Genomic DNA, 21614 nt, shown 5'->3' on the forward strand with positions numbered 1-21614 from the left:
TAAACCATTGAATAATATATACGGATTTTTGTCTTTGCCATGCAGATTTGTTACAAAAGGAACGATTAACTGTGATGTGTAGACGTAATTTGTTATTCAAATATATAAAGGCATACCGTGTAATATACCTTCCATTTATTCTTTGTTGACTGATATATGTCATGAAATTTCAGACAGTGTGAAGTTTTTTCGGCTTGATTCAGTCATATCAGAGAAGTTCAGAAACTGACCCTTCCATTGAAAGAATGTCTTCATATATTATTTCAACAGCAGTTGGATTGACAGAAATATTTCTTCATGTTCGTAAATATAGGTATACTATTTAAGATAATATAGTTTGTCTTAACGTCAGTTAATTGCTTGGTTATCATCATGCACACTATCCATAGCTTACGATTCATTTATATAGGTTTTCCAATGGTATACATAACAGTTCTATACTAGGTATTACAAGTCACTGTAAACGTACTAAGTTTGTCTGATTCAAACAGCACATTCAACATTTTAAAAGATAAATGAAATTATTCATTGGCACACATACATTATTCTACATAAATGGAATATTGAAGTGTAATTAATGCAAGTATCGTTTAACATAATAGTTGCATAGTGAAAAACACTTAGACTATACATGTATCGTTCTATTGTATTGTATTGAATTGTTTTATATTGTATTGTATTGTAATGTAGTAAAAAGTTTTGCAGTTCATCGACAATTTGATAGTCACGAATTTACAGTATTTGTGGACTGGATGGCGTTCGAGTCTTTCTGGTCCTCTAGCTTGGTGCTATGTTTCTGTCCATCAGGTAGTCGTTCTCGGGTGATATCCAATGTGTGTCAGACATTAGAAGGAGGTATCCTAATAGTCTTCCCTCGAGGTGACGTGAATATGTTTGCTGAGTAAGGCAGCTGACCAGTTATATTGCCATTACAACAAAGCACCACCAATATAGCGTCAAGATTTAACGATTCTGTATTGTCTGCTTTTGCGCCAAAGCAGATGGAATTTGCTGCAAAATAACTTTCTATTTTCTCCTTTTTCTCCTTTGTGTATTATGGTTTTCTCCCATTTTAGGAGTTCAATAAACTTTGCACCGCCATATCTTGTGTTTGTGTTGTTTTGTCACATCGACGCAAGTTCCGAGTTTGTCTGTGTCAAACCATTATCGAATACGCTGTCTTCTCCTGGGGATATTACGGAAACCATACGTCATAATGATTCCCTTGCTTGGTGTGTATAACAAAGAAGATGAGACTCGTAATGTCAGACATAACAAATTGAAGTAGCTGAGTATAATGTTTCTGCATGGTAGGTCGCCCAACTACAAAACCTAGGGCGTAATTACGTACCACAAATATGCAATTTGAAACCTAGACATATTAATTCATAAGTAAGAATATATACCGCGATTTATTTATCTTATCGCCATACTGTAGCCGCGTGATAAACTTACTCGGTGACTTTTTTAGGTACGTGATACAAAATAGAATTTATTCTCTAGGTAGAAATGTTAAATTTATTTTCCTCTTTAGAAAATAAGACTTTAAAATCACTGGATTTATTTGTATTTGTTTATAGCATAAAACAAAGAATCGTTTGTCATCTTTACGGTGTATTCTCAGGCAAGCTAAGTCAGAGAGTGTTATCTCTTCTTGCCGAAAAGCTAAATATTATGATATACTGTGACGTATATTCTGTTATATAGACTACGAATAACGCGGAGCGTCATGCGGCGAGCTTCTATAAAATAGGTGTTCCGACAACCTCTGTTACTTCAGAAATGGGATCCTGTAAACTCTGGTATTTCAGACTACCATTTATTAAGCCTGACTTGTCGCTCTCGGACGGTAATACATTTAAGATGGTATTAGTGATTACCTAACCGTTAATCACTGTCGCACCGCTTACTGCTCAGTTACGTAACCACACATCACAAGCCAAGGATTGAAATCGCACGATCTAATCATTCATTGACTCACCTTATTTTCATTAGGGAACTGTATAAATCCAAAATACAATTCATAATGGTAAACTTCTTGCTAATGTATTTTCCTTATTACTGTCCTTTTTGGCCTTTAGTTGAGAGCTCGTCCCTTTTAAGAGGGTTATTGGTTATGCTCCCTACTTGAGGTTTAAGGTGTGAGTTAAAGCTCGTTCACAAGTGTAATGTGAACGGGTAGGGTGTCTCCAAATCAGGATGTGGTATTGCGAACGTATGCCACTATAGAAGTAGTTGTTAGTGGCCAGATTATCCGAAGACATAGACCTAATGTAGCGTCATTTGACCTTAACAATTCCAAACCAAACCCGCTCAACAATTACATGAGCACGTATTCGTATTTGCAAAATCTGTTTGGTTTGAAGTATTTCGTTACCGATTAATTTGATTGTGCGTTGAAATGTGAATGTGTCAGAATAAATATCTCATATTGTACATAAATATTAGAATTTGAAATTAAAAGTTTATTTTACACGTCTATATATACATATAACCATACATTTGATACAGTTGCACATTTTCCGTATGTCAACAGGACCGACGAATTGTGATGTGTATTTAAATAATCATATAATATGACAATGTGTGCATATTGATGAAAAGCTGTTTTCAGTTTGTATTCATTGTACTCATGTATTCGTTTGGTTTGGTTTTATTGGTTTAACGTCCTATTAACAGCTAAGGTCATTTAAGGACGGCCTCCTGTGCGAGCGACATGCATGCTTGTGGTGAGTGCGTATGTGTGTTTTGGGAGGCTGCGGTATGTTCGTGTTAAGTCTCCTTGTGATAGGCCGGAACTTTTGCCGATTTATAGTGCTACCTCACTGGAGCATACTGCCGAAGACACCCAGCAGCACACCCCACCCGGTCACATACTGACAACGGGCGAACCAGTCGTCCCACTCCTTTTATGCTGAGCGCTAAGCAGGAATAACAACTACCATTTTTTAAAGACTCTGGTATGTCTCGGCCAGGGGACAGAACCCAAAGCCTTCCTCACAGGGGCGAACGCTCAACTAAAGGCCAAACGTGAGGCATTGTCAAGGGAGACATTAGGAAGAAGAAAGTTTGTAAGAAAGAAAAGAAAAGATAAGATCCCAAATTCAGTCGCCTCTTAAGATCATGCAATGTGTATAACTGCAAAGGAAACACTCAATATGAAACTCTTGCATGCGTTTGTTTCAAGAGAGATGTTGTTGACGATCAAAATTCAAATTGCCACTGGGTGCTAACAAAAATAACTTTCACATTTAAATTGCAAATTATCATTTATAAGTTATTCCGATATCTGATGGTAAAATATGCCATGGAGTAAAACACAATGTTGAAATCATAAATAATACTTGGTGCAAAACAAATCTTAATCATAATAACTACCAGATATTGTGGAAAATATCACGGTAAGTATGTATACTTAAACATATTTTAGATCACCTAAGTTTTTGTACAATTCGTTGAGCTTGCATGTGGTAACAACGACACTACTAATGGACTTCAGTCACCGAGATTAACACATATGAACAATAAAACATGTATTTTTACGTCTATTGAAATCAGTGTTTGGGAACTTCCACACAACCAATTCTGAATTTTATCATTTCTGTCGACATATAGTTAGTTTCTTCAGTAACCTCCGTAAGGTAGCCATGCAGGTAATTTGTAAATGTTTGTAAAATAGTAGTTTTCCTGATCATCAACACATATTGTCAACGTCCCGTGTGTCGGCATCGGATTAAGATCGAGGTGTGTGTAATTACCTTAGAGACAGAAATGTTGTTATTGTGTGGGTCAGTCCCAAGTACAAGATACTACCAAGTGCGCCTTCTTGAAAAAAATCGAACTTCATCTTCATTTTCACTAGTGAGATTTAATTTGAACAAGAATGATCCGATATTCCTCTTTATCAAACCTTGCTATCTTTCGGGAAAAGCATATTTTAAGCGTCTTATCCCGTTGAACTAGTGGGATTTAGCTGGCAGCTATCAGAGGTGATCCTGAGATAGTTTTGACCAAATGTTGCACGACACTTTTGCATTTCTTTAATAGCACTAATGGAAATAATCACTGTGAAGAGAACAAACGGCATACAAATGTAGAGATATCTAGGTTGTACACAGGAAAGATCCTGAATTCGTTTTCACCACATCCACACTCGTATTGTGTATGTATACATGTACCGAATCAGTACTTTGGTCTTTGTAGTCAAATGGTCGTTGAGGCATCCTGGTTGTTTTTTTTACATTGCAGGGATGTGGTGTGCATTTATGGTCGACTGATTAATGATCAATGAGAATGATGTACTACAAAGGTTCGTTCACATCTCATGGGATCTGGAGGAGTTGTTTACACAGGGCTACTGGTTCTAGTATATTCCTTGTACTGAGACGGTCATGTTCATAGCAAATACTGTTAACGACGCATGGTCCGCTCAGATCAATTAGACGTAGACATAATGCATCATCACCATTTAACATGTATATCCAACAATCACTGTGAAGAGAACAAACGCCATGGAGATATCTAGGTTGTACGTCTTTGATATTATATTTTTTTGTGGTAACACATTCTGACAAATATGGTCGTATGGCCTGAAAGAAAAGAGGACTAAGCTTGAGGTATACCACTCCCACTGGAATATCTATAATCCTGTTTTATTTGTCTGTAGTCTCGGGCACATTTACGAGGGATAGCGGGACTCGAAAGGTTTTACGATGGCACCATGGCTCGGCGTTATAGGTTTGGTGTTCGATTCCCTTAGGAATTGACATAGGAGCGATGTCCTTGGACATATGTCCTATCATATCTGTCATCCTGAATGTATGGATATCTCCTACATCGGATAGGGTACACACTGTCTAGGCAATGTAAACATGCATATGAAAACTACTCTCGAATTCGATCAATCAGATAATACCGTTGGCAACTGTTAGCCATTCAAGCATGTTAATCCAAGCTATAAACCCGATAATAGCAATGTACTTTACAAATAAGGGCATGAACTGATATGAACATCATTTTTAAATAAATAATGCATCGCTATTTAATGTCGGGAAATCACAGTTAATGATTGATTAATACCAATATCAGCGGCCGAACAAGTCAGACATACAATAAAGGAAGAGAATAGCAAAATAGCAAAATGAATGTTGGCTTTATTGCCCCGTAATCAGCCATGATCATTTATGACGGGGCCTCCCTGTAGTAGTCTGTGACTAGTTCACTGAACAACATACGAGAGACACACCGCATGGCATCCTCGGCTATTAGTGCAATGTTTTTTGCCCAATGCCACAACTACAACAGCACAAACCGGTCTGTTTTTCAGCTTTCTGAGAAACCCAAACCAACACGGGTATGGAGTGTTGAACCGCGCACATGGGATTCTCATCTAAAGCTAAGTTGCGGGCACTCTGATCCAACTAATAAATTATGTTGAAACGTTATATAACCAAAAATGAAAGGGTATACAGTAGATTCTATCTCGCAAATAACATGCTTTAAAATACTTGAATACATGGGTATGGTGAAAAAGTCGACTTTTACGACACTGATGTTGCTAACGTGATAATTTTGTAAAGGAAAATCCTTAAAATCAACAGTTTGTTTTAAAGTGGTTATCAGTATCTGATTCATCACATGCCACACAATCGGGTCGATCTCCTTTTAAAGGTATGGATCTAAGGATACCACACATTTTAATGGTCTCATATTTCCTATAGTAGCTTGAATTCCACAACGGAATCTAGTCTAATAGGTAAATTAGCATTATCTCGATATCAAGATTCGTATAAAATAGTGTGGATGTGTCATCAGATATTTGTATTCTGGTGTGCTGATACTGTAAGGTAAACACAAATAAATAAACTTGATGAAAACTAAGAAAACGAATTATAGTTAAGCATACAACGTTCATTGTGCAAACATTTTCTCCGTTTTCGTGGTGTGGTGGTATGTATGGAACCATGACTATTAATATAACATATTCTTCTGTTTTCATTAGTGTTATAAAGCCTAATTGTGGCATGCGTTAACCAGGAACGCTTGTTCACACGAAAAAGGTTAGAAAGCTTCAAACCACGAAAATAAGTAAATATTTAGTATTATACAGTACACTTGTTTTTTTTTTCAAAAGAGGAAATATTTACTCTATGTTTTGCACTAGCAAATAACAAACATACAACACATTATACTTGTGAATAACCACTAACCCTGTGTGAACAACATCACACAACGTTTCTGCTACATCACCTTATATCTACCCTTATTTATCGTCTTAGTAAATGATCATTTCAGTTATTGAATTTGAGCGTCCCATGTTCCCATGGTAACAAACATGCGTCCACGATTTAAGGTAAGTTAAACGAAGTTAATCAAGGAAGGATAATGATTCTTTTTTGTCGGCTACTGATATGTTAAGTTGATATTCGCACAATTGGCAAAAAACATCCTGTTCTTTAACTTTTAAGAATTCTTTCAAATGACTTTTAAGACTATAGTGAGCTTTGAATATCGTTCCCGTTTTGAGTTTGGACGAGTGGAATTGCTTGGAATACCCCGACGAATGTAACAGTGGACCGACTATATACAGCGCATTGATGAATCCGCAACTGAAGAGTCGCTGTATGATAGATTTTGTGCAACGTATTAGATAAGTGTGTACACTGTTGATTTTTCTGCACTTTTAGACCGTGCCACGTTAACATTGCGTTGAATTGATGTAACGTCAATATTATATACAAAAGTGTGCAAGAAACAGAATAATAAAAAAAAAATCAGTCATCCATTTCCGAGAAAGATGCAAATCTAAACCCTCGGGGTAGGATTCATAAGCTGCCAAACACACGCCAAGCTTCATATTTGTCAACTTAAGATTCTTCCCCTATGAATTAAACCACCTTTCGTACGTTCAAGGGGTAGAATGGTATTAAATTCTTCTGTCATTGTAGGGTATCAGTGAACATCTGCACCTTTATTACATTTCCAGGATTTCTGATTAAAATTCCGGTATATTTAGGGGATAGTAAGTTGTTTTTCGTGGCTATACTGGCGATTAGAACATGAAATTTGGTTTGAACTCGAGACCGATAGGTCGAGAGTTTAAACCAAATTTCATGTTCTAATCGCCAGTATAGCCACGAAAAACAACGTACTATCCCCATTCTAACACGTTTACTATCGCATATATTTAGAAACATTGTTTTAAAGTGCTACAAGTACGCTGTTAAGTACTCTGTGACCTCCGTTAGTGACGTGTCATACTGTGGCAGATTGACCAATCAGAGAGAAGCTATCAAAGTCGGTCAATTGGCCACGCCCATACTGGCGAGAGCTCGGTCTGTTTGTTAACGAAGCGGGGTATTTGGATTGTTGTGAAAGTCCTGTTTCCGAAGATTTAAAGATATATTTGGATTTACGCAGTATGCTTAACGACATGTGCATTTTAACAAAGTCAGGGTTGATGTGTTTCTACAGGCTCAACAGTTATGTGAAGTTGTGTGCACTTGTTCCATTTCATTTCGGATTTTACTTGACCTTAGATGCTTACACACGGACGAAATGAACGTTTCAATCAATAAATGACGGTAAGATTCAAATATCACGGGTCATCAATCATAAATGGTGCAAAGTGTTGAATTTCGCTACGAGTCGAACTTGACGCCATATTGTTTTGATTAGAAACGGGGCGTGGCTAAACACGATATGTCATGGTTCTATCGCAGATTAGAAGTCGGTCCGCAACCAATCAAAACACGCGTTGCAAACGAAACGTGTTCGAATTATTAATCGGGCTTTTTCTTTATGCAATATGATCCTTGTTTATGTAACGTATCTGATAGACTAGAGAATGCTCTTCAAACGGCACCTCTGTATGAGTCGTGTTTCTGGTAAGCGATTTACATTAAATAGTAACACGTTCTAGTATACAATTCCTCTGTGTGTATAGAAATACTACTGTCATTGCTGCGATTATCACATAGTTTATCTGCGGTATCCTCTCAAATGAAATACTCTATACAGTATCGATTTAGTAGAAGCATAAACACAATTAAATTGCATTGGATCTGCACAGCTACTGTTAATGTGTACTTTTAACTCCAGTGTAGTGCTGTATACTTGGCAGTCTACTCGTTGTTTTCTGTAACTGATTTACTTTTCATGAAATTCATCCTTGTTACAATTTGTACAATATGTTTAACCTCATATTTTCTTTCGTTATGAATCCCACATAAAAGTATAGAATATCTACATAAACCTTTTCGAATTGAGATAGAAGATGTACTTCTATTTTCATATGGAATACAAATTCATTGAAAGAGTTGTTCTCTCTGTTTTCTTCTACGGGGATTAACTTCCTCGCAAAACAGTCGGGATCATATGAGGACGGTTGTCAAGGAGAAACAATGAGATAAAAAGATGAGAACGATAGAGCAAAGAAGGAAATGAAATAAATAAAGGAAAGACGAGATAGAAATGACAAGACTTGCATTGCTTCCTTGTCCTGTTACATCATGTACATATCAAAAATGTATGTTTTCAGTCATAAAATGATTGACTGCAAAGAGGCTAATAACAAAGACATCATTGTTTCATGGGCACTGTGACCTTAGACTGCTGAGGTCATATACACTCATTTTATAGTGCTGCATGTATTACAATATGGATGATGTCTTTGGCACCAAAAAAAACCCACATAAGGTGACAACTGAAAGCGTTCCTTATCGAAAAATATTCCTCAAAAAAGGATATACTGTCGACGATATCACGGTACAGTAAGGTTACTTGAACAGCAATTTCAGGAATGCCAAGAATACTGGTTGAGCCGAAGACAGTTAACGCCTATTACCACGCTGACATATAGAAGTCTTTAAGAGTATAGCATAGGGAATATTATATTTACAACTGACAGTTCGGAAATTCCCTTGTTGTATTGGTAAACGCATTCATTATGTTTCGAATGAATTGCACATAGAAAGTGATTATCATCATTCTAAAAACGCAGACATAGCTTTTGTATGTTCCAAGTTGAATGTCGTCGCAAAAACTGCATATAAAATATTTATAGTGACACTTCCATTTTAGGTATGAATGAAATCATATTAAAATATGTATGTTACAATGTGTTGCATTAGTGGTTATTAATAAATTTCAGTTTGCTATATGTCCTGTCATCATTTAGTTGTGTGGGCTGCATAGTATCACTTCCTACCGTCAAGTTTATTGATTTTGCATTCTTGAATGGGGCCAGCTTAAGGGTCCTTTTTATATAGTGCCATCTTTCTAAAAGCAAAGTCGCAGATACAGGCGTAGCACTCAAGCTGGTACGCTGGAAGAAGCAAGTTAGCGTTTTAATAACTTCGACACGATTATACCTGGGAACAGAAGCCTTCAACACCGGGCGGACGCTCAATAAAAACTAAGGTACCGGAAAAGGCGATTGAAAAAATAAAAGACGAGACAGGGCCCACAATGTAATGCTAACTTACGGTCAGCTTCAAGGACACTAGGCACAGTTCTTCTCATCGGCCTGTAGAAAGTACACGTATTTTGCACAAAGAGTTAAATTTGGATAAAATTGATCAATAAGATGTTTTAATATCCAGACTGTTGATTCTTTATTTGAACAAACCAGAGGAAAATAACCAAATATTTGACCATGAAAACACTATGAATACGCATGAAAACATCGTTTCACGTGCTGATTTTCCACACTTTACTACAGTTAAATATCAATACGCCTGACAAAAAGGTCATTCAATCTCTATATGTAAACTATGAAAGAAACAAATATATATACAATGTATACCCTTTGACAATAAAGTCATATATGACCAAGTTAATTGAAAATGGAGACATTTTTTGTTCATTAATATATACTTGATGGATAATTTTGTGCATATGACAAGAATGATAGAGTAAAGACAGGTTTTTCATATGTAATTTAATATGTGTATGTTAATATGTAATATGTAACACACAAATTACAGACAATATAACGAAGCAACTAATCGAACTCAAAACCGATTAAATAAGGGACTAATAAAATTAAACAAACAGATTTGCATGAAGACTCCTGAAAAAGTATAAGAACAATTAGACTTAGTGCATCAGCGACGACACCAACCATAATTATCTAGGTCAAATGGGTACAATCTATTTCTGATACTATTGTTCATACCAAATTCACTACACGGATTCATCTGGCTTACTCTCTTTTTCACGCACTCAAAAATAGTGCGAGGTCTTCACACAGGCACTGCCTATGCATGATACTACTGGGCTATTCTGAGGGAAACATGTGGTTTTATTACACACTGTCCTACATGTACATCACATATTGTCGGCAATATGTCTACGGAGTGTTTAGCACCGATTTAACTACATATTTCCTTTTATACTGCAAATTTCTGTAAAATGCACATGCTTCGTGATAGAAGTCAATTTGTTGTATATACATTATCTTTAAAAGGAAATATCAAATGCAACAATTCAGAACATTAATAAATCCCTTTGATAATTGGAGACATACTGATTCAAAAGCTTGAGATATTTATAACTTTTATAAAACGTGAAACAAAAAGGCGCCAGATACTAGTATATTCAATTGTTCATTTATCTTTCGTTGCTACTTTTTGTACCAAGATACAATCAGCACGCAGCTGAATTTTCCTAGTCTACGGTTCTGTTATTCCAAAATGATTGTTATACACTAAACAAAACTACCTGACCATTTCAGTCTGTCCTGCGTTAGAGGTCTCGATTTCTATCAATACTGTAACTAGACGTTGGTTAGATTGACGCAGTCTGTGATTGAGAAGACCTGTGCCTTTTAGCTTCTGACTGGAACCCAATTCCCATGAGTATGGAACCAGACGTCTAATAATTATCATCCAGCTCTATGTCAGGGGCATAAGCAGTGGTCCTTGTCGTATTGGAGGGAAAACACTCGTTTTTTGTTTTTGTATCCTTGAAAATAACTCATTTGCTGAACTGCTTATTTTCCCAAGGGTTTTACCGTGATTCAGGGGCATATTGATCTATGTCAAATATTTTATTGATGTAGTTGTCAACACTAAATTACATTCTGCACATATTTGGCTGCATTTTGACAGTTTTTCATCATCGCAAATGGTAATATGATTTTCTATTAAACTTTGGGCACATAATAGGCAAGTACGCAAGTTGAGCCTATTGCTATTGGTGAAATTTCTATGTTAACATTTACCTTTTCAATTATGCATATTTCTCCATATAACCATACGGTAATTCTAATACCAAAAATCTTGGCGCCTGAATAACGCTACTCTTTCGGATTAACCAGTTTCATCTGAATCAACTTTCGTCCTCACAACATACACACTTCATATGAAGATGTTTTCTATGAACAGTCCTGTAAGGAAAAACAAGACGAAATAAAAGACAAAGAAGGTATATGGCCACAGTGTTCTAATGATGGTGGTAACCTTCTCTCGCATATCTCTTCTCAAAAGTAGACCCCTTTTATCTCGAAGGGTATCAAGATAGCATGTCGTGGGATAAATTAGGCTCATAAAATTAGCTCTTTTAATTGTTCATCGAGTATATCAATACATTTTCTGTTACATTTTGTCCTACTCAGTTTATGTTATTTTTTACGTCTCACTTTTACGAAGGTTCGCATAATCTGTTGATTAGCAAATACAAATTTTATAAACCTCAGAAAAACTGGTATTCAATTTTTATTTTTATTTCAACAAATCAAATCATTAAATTGTATAACAAATAACAATTTCAAAATGGCAAAACCAATACCACACTGCCATTACTGTGTTTCAGCATTTGTTGTAATTTGAAATAATTGGTTCGTACAGATAAGCAGTGTTTTTCAATTGCGTTTGATTCGTTTGTGAGGGACCATTTCGTTTTAAAGATGCTTCCATGAGAGGCTGCTAATAACAATTATGACTTAAATCATTAGGTGGCATGTTGGTTTAACCTTGAAACTGGAATTGGATGGAAATTGTTATCTGACGGATGACAGTATAATGACATTAGTTTGTTATGCTACAAGAAATCCCATCTATCCAAGAAAACAGACATTAATAAAAATGCTAGGCAATTCCATACAATACCAATTATAACGACCTCTCTATTTATTTTGATTTGGACAAATAAATACAAGTTAACTATTACACAAGAGATTTATCAATATTTACGAAATGAAAAGACTTTGAATAAACTAGTTTAACAAAATAGTTTAATAGTTTTTTAATTGACATTCAGATTACGTAACATAAAACAGCCACGTAAAATCCATGGGTGGCTGGGTATGAAATGAACCTATTATTTCATGATTTATGACTTTGGGAATGTCCCAGTGTTTCCCATAATTTATATGGCAATCCTAAAATAAATTATGAGCTAGCAAATTATTTTCTATACTTAATCACCTATTATTCTAGCTATGTGAACTCTGCTAATCAGAGTAACTACTGCGATTTCTCTGCAGATGTCAATGATTTTGAACATTACGAAAATTCCAAAGCACAGATAGAGATTTTCAAAACTAATTTTGTCATTAATTCAATATAAAGGTCTGAATTGAGACGCTGAGCAATCTCATTATTTCTAAACTAGTTGTATAAGGAAAAAAGTAATCATTCCAACAAACTACATTTTAATCATAATCTAAATCAGTAACAGCTTTTTAGGGTTTTTTTGTTTTTTTTTTGTTTTTTTGTTGTTGTTTTTTTCGGTGTTTTTTTCTTTCTGATACAATAATAGTTAAAGCAATTGGTAATTAATTATTGTTATCGGAAATCGATTTGTGATCAGCAATCACCCTGCGTGGTAGAATATGAGCTCTCTCCCGAGGCTATGATATGTCACTAAAATGGTACTTGCTGCTACCCTGGCTTCCTCGTCACTGACGAAGGCAGGTATGGCAACATAACTGGTCCATCTCGGGTGTTAGCATAACGGTCCTGGACAGATGTCATTGAAATGGAACCTCTAAGAGGTTCTTAAAGTGGTCTAATCAAAATAAACAATGGATATTCCGTTTCCACAATTGCTAAACCAAACAACGGGTTAGGGTTTCAACGTTATAACATTGGTCAAGATCATACATATGCGCGAAAATGGGCTCGATACTGTGAGGATACTTTTATTGACATCAAACTATTATGCTTTACTGGTGACAGTAGCATGACATTCTATTCGGTCACAATAAATTATATCGTACTAGTACTGCTGTAGTCATTACTGAAATTGATATTGATTTTATATTTCTAACGAGCCATCAACGCAGCATAAGTCATAAGGGAATATCACTGTGTAGTAAAAAGGTCGAGGACATGAGTTGTAACACATGTAATTTACATATTACGTTCACCCAAAACAGTTAAGGACAATAAATGCAAATAACATGGATATGAATCATATGTTTTTTTCAACAGGTAGCTTTAGTCTGTTATTGTCTTCAGTCCTTCTGACAAGGAGGAGGCCTAGTGGTCTACAGTCACATGACTTGAGATAATCCCTTAGTAAAGTGAAAGGGGAGCAAATAACAGTTGTACCAACAAATTATACTTCTAGGCTATAACAGAAAAGTAAACGGCTTACAAACATTAAATAGAGCACCTGGATCTCTACGGAGTATCTTTTTTTTACGTCTCTATACCGTTGTCTTTAAACAGGAAGGCGAAAAAAGAAAATAAACTGTCTGACAGAGAGAGGCAGTTCGGATTGAAATGCAAATACAAACAAACTTGAAACTTCAGGAAAGTAAATTGGACATAGCACACTGGACCGTCGTAAACAGGAGCTCTATAAAGGTTAAAATTGATTGACAAGTTTGGACCTACACATTTGAAGAGAAAAAAGAATACGGTCACGCCAAATATACACAGCTGGAAACGGAACCAACGGCATTTCCTGCACCACATACGGAACGCGTTATCATGCGTATATATTCATTGTCTTTTTTCACGAAAGGTCATAAAGCGCCTGTTTTTGACGCCATACAATTAATGGCTTCCCCACCCTGTGATGTTTAGTACCTGGATCTGACGAAGATTTAGAATGATGGAACATGGATTATTGCACCCACATGATAAGTCACTGAACGACACTGGTACGATAAACTGTCGGCTTTCTGAGTCAATATTACATCTTAATGCACGCCAGATCCCTGATCTACAGTATGTGGCATGTGGCTAGAAAAAGGGAGGAGAATGTAACATTCCTATCTCACCTTGAAACACACTTTAACATAGACGCCACCAGACGCGTTGCATTTAAATACTGATTACATCTCATGCGAAGATGCTGTGTTGTTCCTTGACTCAAATTTTATACATTTCTCTCTGTGACCCCATAGGGAGAACCTAAGACGCACCACGTCATAAAGTATGATTAATAGTTTTAATCTAAGGATGAAATGCATTATAAAATCATACATTCAGAATGATATATTATTTGTGTCTATATGCGTAGTATATAAATCTAGGGAATGCACTCTATCCGACGCATATTTTGCTGCCTGCAACAATTTGATACAAATGTCATGTTAAGAACTGTCCTCATTTTTATATAATAGAAACGATAAGCTGATTTGAAAGTGTGGTTGAATCACGCTATACAGAAAATGCTGGTTTGCATATTTCATACGTGCCTAATTTATACATATATTGTACATGACTTTTACTTCCAAGTGGTGTTTACATAAATACCAAACATAGTTGAATGATTACTAATATCGTTTGATTAGTGTCAAGTATTAATTAGAAATTCATTTGGCCACACCTTGTCTATGAAACCTTTGCAATCAAGGAGCGTTTAATTTGTTACAAGGTTCGCAGGGGTTATCTGTTCATTATTGTCTCTCCTTCATTAATGTTTTTACATTTTGATATTAATTGTGGATTCCACAATGTGCCCTTGTGAATAGAGTAAGCGGGAAAATATCACATCAAATATCACAGGTTATCGAATGAAAATGTATTTAACATACCACAGCCTACACATACATACATTACACGCATGCATCTCGCTAACGGGAGAGGCAGTCCCGAAATAAACGTCCTGTTGATAAGACGGTATACAGTACTAAACTTTACTAAACCAATTCAACAAAGTGAAATTAAGGACGTATCTAGAAGAATACGTCTATGTATAAATACTTTTAAAAAGTCATGCGAGGAAAGTAATGCAAGACAAAATTTAAGAGACTATTAACTATTTTGACAATACAATCTATTCTGTATCTTCAGATAAGGTGTACAAGACATTCAATTTTCATTTTACTATCAACAGTACGAAAATCGCACTTTTGAACCATACCGTGATTGATATAATGTAGCATAACCCCAAAGTGTTAAACTTCAGCCACAGAAGTCCATGCATTGCCATAGGACGATTTGTGTTTTAGTCAAATGACACGCGATCGGCATATGACACTCAAGAACGGCGAGGTGGACCTTTCACGAAAACGAAACACATCCATTCGCCATTTTCAATTACGCACATATTTGTATTATGATGAATGAATCAGATAACTAGAGAGAAACGTGATATTAAAGTACACATAACCTTTTTGTATGATAACTGTAAAAGTACACCTTAAGCTACATTGAGTGAATTTACTTTCTAAGAATGCAACACCTCTAACGAAACAAACGTTCCCTGAAATGGAATCAAACAAATGCCTGTATTAGGTTACAATGATTAGAAAGGATCTGACTGCAAAGAGTGTCTGGTAGTCTCGTACTTATAGTTGGAAACGAGTGAGTGATTATCATAGCACCGATATGTTATTTTGCACTGGCATGTTCAGACACTTTACGAAGCTGCCTTAAAATACAAGAAAACGCGAAATAAGAAACATGTACCCTGTGTAATCTGTGCATGCAGTTACCCATAAACATCATTTATGACAGATTTGGCATGCTAGTGTAAGATGTTAGATTGTATGAGCATTGCAAGTTCACAGTAAATGCCTATTCATAATCGTAACAAGGTGTAGCATCGCATCTTCGAATGAACTTTCTAGACTACCGATGGCAAGACATCGCACATATATGGTGCTGTATATTGTCTGAGGAAATGACATGACTACATAGACGCGATACCTACTCTAGATTCCTGGCGTAACATTGAATATATAAAAAAAAGTTGTCCTGTACAAGGTAACATTTTGAAATGTGAACAACATAAAAACGGACTGAACAATATTACATTCAAACAAGACAACTGATAGGGAAGTGAAATCTCTTTGCTCTTTACATGAAAATAATTTTATATTCTAATATTTTTTAACTTTTTTCCTTTCAATTGTACAAAGTTAAAATATTATCTTTACTATTCAGAAAGAAAACACAATGTTTACATTTGCATGCAGCGACTTAAACATCAATGATTCCCCTTTTTTATGCCGTATCCACAATGTCCAGGGTAACGTTACTCATGCGAGAGCATTTAACAGAATACCAAAATTTGGATTGGATTTGCATTAATTAATAAATCATTTCAACAGCTATGACAATTAAGGACGGCTTTCCCTGAGCACGGGATGCATGCGTGTAGTGTATGTGTGTGTGTGTGTGTTTTGGGCGACTAAGGTATGTTCGTGTTTGTCGTCTTGTGACAGAGCGACTTTATAGTGCTATCTCACTGAAACATACGTCGGCGATACCCAACAGGACCTCTTACCCGGTCACATTGTAGTGATAACGGGTGACGTAATCCTCGATACAGCGAATTGGAATAGGTTTTTGAATTTACATATATACATGTATATATATATATGTAAATGCATTATGTACATACAATGTATTGTAATCGCAGGGAATACCGCTGTCGATGGGGATAAAAGATATATCACTGCATCTCCGATCACTAGTTAAGCCTACACTATCCTGAATTTGACAATACACTCGGCCGCTTCATCGTAAGAGACGTACCATAGAGTGCAAGATTTTTTCTTTTCTCTTTGAGAATTTTTTTTTATTTTTTTTTTTTGTAATTTTGCACCAATGCATTGATGTAATAATCACCACTGTTTTGGTTTTTCGTTTGATGTCTGCTGTTGACTTTTTGTATTTCCTTTGGCTGTCATCATCGCTGGTAGATTGACCCTAATACATCTTGGAAATCAAATAAGACCCGTTGTCATTTCGTTGATATCAGTATCGCAAGAGTCATTGTTACTTTAAATCGGTTTGCTGTCTGGTAATCACATTACATAAATGCATGTATAGTTGTCTTTAGAAGATATATATCCTTCAAACCTTACAGTAGTACCATTAATTTCCCATGAGAACATAACAGATTTTCTGCGCGACGATGATGAAATAACACTTGAAGAAAATACAATGATTGTAACTAGAAATTGAAATAGCGGACATTGACAACTTTGAAACATAATTACGGATTCAATAACGATAGCCATCCTTCATTCAACCAAGTATCTTTAAATATTTTCATTTGGGAGTCTGCAAATGAAAAATCGGTAATCAATACAGATTTTCGCGCTATATGCGACATATCGTTTTTTACATTCGGTCACGAGGCGTTCTGTTAATACATTATCCAAGGTTTGCTCTGTAAAGGGAGAAATTGTTTAAGACAACAACCATCAACGCACAACACATGATTTACAACAAACAAAAGCTGTTTGCTTTCGCACATCACACGCTGGTGATACCTCTTACGTTGGTTTGGTTTGATTCAACCATATAAGGTGCTCATCATTAAAACAAATACAGTGACAACCATAATGGAAGGTTGTTAACAAATACAGACTTTTTTGCAGGTAAAACAATCCGTAAGCAACACATTGATTCAAAGCAGCACTATATGCGCTGTTCACTCTCTACACGATAGTATTATAGTCATTATTCATGTAAAATGTCCATTCGTTTTAAAACCATGCTTGATGTGCATTTGTGTACACATACATGCACATTAATGTACATTAAATGCCTGTGGTTGTCAGACGACGCACAGCGTATGTTATACGAATTCGCGATTTTTTGCTTACATAGGAACCAATTTTTATTTTCTAACATCCATCCTTGACGCACATAAGACTTGATACACTTTAAATCTCCGCACGCCTCATTAAGTTATTACATGATACATGCTGTTTTTCTTTACATTCGTTAAGAAATCGTGTTCATGGCTAGCCCTTATTTAAAACCATGTACAGCCGTGCCGTGTAACATTATATATAAACGTACTCAACGTTGCATTACAGACTCCACGCGGAGCTTCGCTAACTATTTAATTAAGCAAGATGCAATGTTTACATGAATGGAGATATTTACGTATGTACAAAACACGTTTTTATGCATACACAACAAGTGTTAAAGTCACATGTATGTTTAACGAATTTCTTTCAAGTCCTTGTAAAAAGCCTCTGCCTTTAGAATGCAGTTAATGACACTGGATAATCTCGTATTCAACAAGCTACAGGCAGGAAAATAAGTGCCGTTACTACTATATACTATACATGTTTGTCGACGGGTTTATAACAATTCTTGCTGTACGGGAAAAATACCGTTCCGGCTGACAGGCAGGTCGTTCTCCACGAGTTATTGGCCTTGGTTGAGCTGTGCCTGATGTAGCATAGCAAGTATATTAACACTACAAGTCAACAGCCGTTACAAATGGTCCTCGTTTTATCGATATAATGAGATGGCATGATATAATACTGTTAACTGTGGAAGCAAGGCAACACATGACTGAATACATTTCAAAGAAAGGCAAGTCTAGGGAAGCATATCCTATACAGGCGGTTTACCGGTTACATAGTCGGTTTACCAGTAACAAGACCGTACCTGATTATATGAACACATGTTTCCTGATATTACTTGACATATATCATGGCTCAGGGTATAGAGGCCCTCTGAGTTGATGGCACAATATTCTTTAGCAATTGCAAAAGATATTCGCAGAAATAAACATAGGAAGCACATCAATGTCACACTCATGTTTTCATGTAACTGTGTGCATATGTGTTTTCGGTATATTAACACTCACCATATTTTTGCTACACGTGGTAAAAATTAAGCGAACATACAAGAAATCTGAAAAATATCAGTAAATTAGATAGATGTCTATTTCGTCGGGTTTGGGGAAACATAACGTGTGTGTTCGGGTGATGAGATATTCGAGTTATTTAGGGTTCGTCCGTTCGACAGAAATCAGAGACTGCAAACACACTTTTACTTTGCAATGGACGTGGCAGCTAGGTTACTGGAATGTCATCGCGTTTTCCAGTAATAACGAAAACTAGTATGTAGTCATACATATACAACCCCGCTGTGAAATATGTGTTTGTTTTGACTAGAGGAAATACGGGCCGACTATTTGATGTAATGATAACACACAACGTAAATACATGTACATGGATATTGTTATCCATTGAACTGTCATTTTGTATAGATAGCTGCATGTTTTTGCATACTAATGCAAAAATACATATTCGTATGCGTACTGGGTACAGAGAAATAGACCAGTCCGCCACCTGTTAAGTGATAACGGAGCTATCAACACCCTACACCGTACCTCATCTCCACTCTGTGCACTGGTCATTAAATTCTCATAAGCGTGAAGTGTTTTTATTGTGTACAGCCTTGGACAGGTTCGTTATCGCCACTGTCTGCTTACCGTGATGATTCCCTTTCTCGAACACGAAAGTATTTCGTCCTGAACCGTACCGTTAAATCAACCATTAAACACGACATAGAGGAATTCGATAGTGTTTCTACATATAGTTTTATAACTTTTGGGTTTTTCATTAAATACAACCACACATTACTGAATTTAATTACAATTCACAATTTACATCCAATATTTTACGGTGATGTTTGCTCCGGGCAAAAAAACCTAGTTAACGTGTGCTGTTTTAATTATACCAGTATCGAGCTCAATCGCGGTGTGAGAAGAATTATATTCAGCGTCTGAACATCAAAACAAATGAAAAACGTCGCACATTGAGGTTTATTTTTTGTCGTTTAAGAAATCACTTTGATTACTCCGCGTTCTTGCTATTCGAAGGCCCCGTAAACATAGCTCGACGTTCCGTATAGTTAAGTTTCGCTTAGCTGGTAACGCATGTTTTGTTAAAGAATATGTTGAATAAATATTCAGGGGACAAGCTTTTGATATAACAATAGTATCGGTGATGTGTATTTATCTTTCAGTATTAAGTAGTAACGCTGACAGCAACGCTAGTGAACGAGATAAAGTCCAACAAAAAATATAATTTCCCTTAATCGCGATAATGATACATGATGATGCAATTCAGCAATTATTTTTCAGGTTGAATTGGTTTTAGTCAACATAATCAAATATTTCTATAAATGATTAAATAACCATTGTAATATTGAAACTAATTTCAATCTAACACTTGGGTGAGGCGATATGATCTCGGCTCAATTTTTGTGTGAAATCATATGAAATTGTCTGCTTTAATTACGCAGAATCGACAGCCTAGGAAGGATAGGTGTTGCGAAGCACACCAATGTGTTCAAATACATGTGATTACTCATCAGCACTATACACTAATCTATTTTTCATATAGGGAAACGATTTATTTGATACATCATAATTTTTAAACCACAATAACCATAAACAGTATTATTTTTTCATTGAATCATTATCTATGCAATAAATGTATTAAATAATCGATGATTTCTTCATAAAATAAATTAAACGTTGCTTGTATGCTTACCTGTCATATAAACATCTAAAATCCAGTTCTTGAATTAATCCGTTTTGAAATGAAGAATTAACATCAAGAACTCCGTTAAATGAGAGTAATTTTAATCCGATCTTGAACATGTGATGGCATGGATTTCGAAATCGTACAGTACATCACACACACAATATATCAGGTTCACGCTGTGTACTCCGAAGTGATGTTAATATTGTCACACATATTGTAACTTCAATTGTAAAAGAGTTACGTATGACGCGCGGTCCACGTAATCACGTATATCCTTAGGACAAAAATATTACATCACAACTTAACACCAAAGGTACCAGCAAATAAACTTGTGTAAAAAGTTAGGTCAATTTTTTCGCACCCTGTGTTACTCGCCGTCTGCCGATACACTACGTACGTCCGGGTATCGGTACCGCTACCGGGAGTATGCGAGACTACTGTACAGAAGAACACAGCCTCTGATGCCGGAGGAAGTCAATTGATCTATGGCTATTCCGAAGTGTGATTGATGTAGGGTCAAACACCAGGTAGTGACTTATGTACCAGCTTCATTCACAAACATACTACTGGTTCACCACATTTACACTAAACACTCCAGCTTTATTCAAAATCATAACAGCATTATATCGATCTGGTTAAGTCTTGGTATGGGATGCTGAACCTGCGATCAGTTCGGCGGCTATCGACACGAGCCCTGCACGAGCGACTAACCACGTTCACCAGCCAATGGAATCGTAGCTTGGTTTTGGCACGACCATAATTCGGGTTTGACAGACAGAAGTTTCCTGGAATATGATGAACATTACTGTTGGCTCTGGTACAGACTTGCGGGACGCTACACAACGGTACGCAGGGATACAATAGTGTTCTTGTGTATTGAACCACGACGAAACACGGACTATTT

At 36.2% G+C, this 21614-nt stretch overlaps 1 protein-coding gene across 1 annotated transcript in view; it reads right to left on the reverse strand.

The window, feature by feature from the left end:
- Positions 1–21396, reverse strand: part of LOC117334722 (roundabout homolog 1-like) — a 155391-nt gene extending 133995 nt beyond the window's left edge. The window contains exon 1 of the mRNA XM_033894514.1: positions 20717–21396. The gene's annotated coding sequence lies outside the window, so the exon portion shown is untranslated. The remainder of the gene's footprint in view (positions 1–20716) is intronic.
- Between the last annotated feature and the right edge of the window lie 218 nt (positions 21397–21614).

Source organism: Pecten maximus, chromosome 9 (genome assembly GCF_902652985.1).
Source record: "Pecten maximus chromosome 9, xPecMax1.1, whole genome shotgun sequence".
Classification (NCBI taxonomy): Eukaryota; Metazoa; Mollusca; class Bivalvia; order Pectinida; family Pectinidae; genus Pecten; species Pecten maximus.